Raw genomic sequence first — 971 nt, 5'->3', positions numbered from 1 at the left:
CGATGGTCCTTCGATACCAAGGAGCCGTGTTTTTTGAAACCGTGTGTATTCCGCTGCAACACGATCGGAACCTGTAGAGAGGGAAAATCATGACTCTTGTTTTCTGATGAACGTGGGAGAGGGAGACGGTGACATCGGAGTGGCGGGCAGCCTGTCCTGTTCGAAGCGGAACACCCTGTTGGAATACGCCGAGCGTCGTTGTTGATCGAGGACCCGTCCCCAAAGTACGTAACATATTTATGTACAACGTCGGTTTTATCGAATACTTCTTTTCCCCCCTATTCTGCGAAACTGCTAATAACGGGGGAAGTGCCCCCGGCCGCTTCCCGTCGGTTCGCCTCTTGCGCGGGCCGCCGGAGCTTTGGGGTCCCGCCCCTGCTCTGACGTGAGCGAGCCGCCCCCCAGGCGCGGCGGGCGGCTCGTGGGGGCCGAGACGACGACGTCGCCGAGGTCGCCGAGGTCGCCCGGGGGGTCCTGCCTGCGGCCGAGCCTGCGGCCGACAGAGGCGGGGTCCACTCCGGCTCTGTCCGCGGCCGCCACCGAGGCCCCGTGGGGAACGTGCCGTGCGCCGGCCCGGCTCAAAGGCGCTCTTTGAAACAGCGCGCCACGAGCGGGAGGAAGGGGGAAGGGGAGGCTCCCCTTTTCTTTTTCAAATCTCCCGCCCGCACCGCGTCTGCGCCGCTTCCGGTCGCGTCCGCCCCACTTCCGGCCGCCCTGAACGATAAGGTGGTCGCAGCTTCCGACTTCCGCGCGGGGAGTGGAACGCTCCAGCGGGAAGGACGGAAGCCTGGAACGTTTGGAGTTCGCGGGAGCAGCGGGAATATGGCCTCGCCGGGACTCAAGTTGGCTGCAGTCTCCGTATCACTGCCATCTCCCTGCCTCCGCTTGGCGCTCCTTTGCCTTTCGCCACAAATGTCCCCGTGTTTCGGCTCTCGTTAGGGCCATTGTTCACCTCCTCCTCCCCCCCCCCC

This window comes from Frankliniella occidentalis, unplaced genomic scaffold (genome assembly GCF_000697945.3).
Source record: "Frankliniella occidentalis isolate FOCC.00 unplaced genomic scaffold, Focc_3.1 Scaffold160, whole genome shotgun sequence".
NCBI classification, from domain to species: domain Eukaryota; kingdom Metazoa; phylum Arthropoda; class Insecta; order Thysanoptera; family Thripidae; genus Frankliniella; species Frankliniella occidentalis.
Note: the sequence above shows the minus strand (reverse complement) of the source record.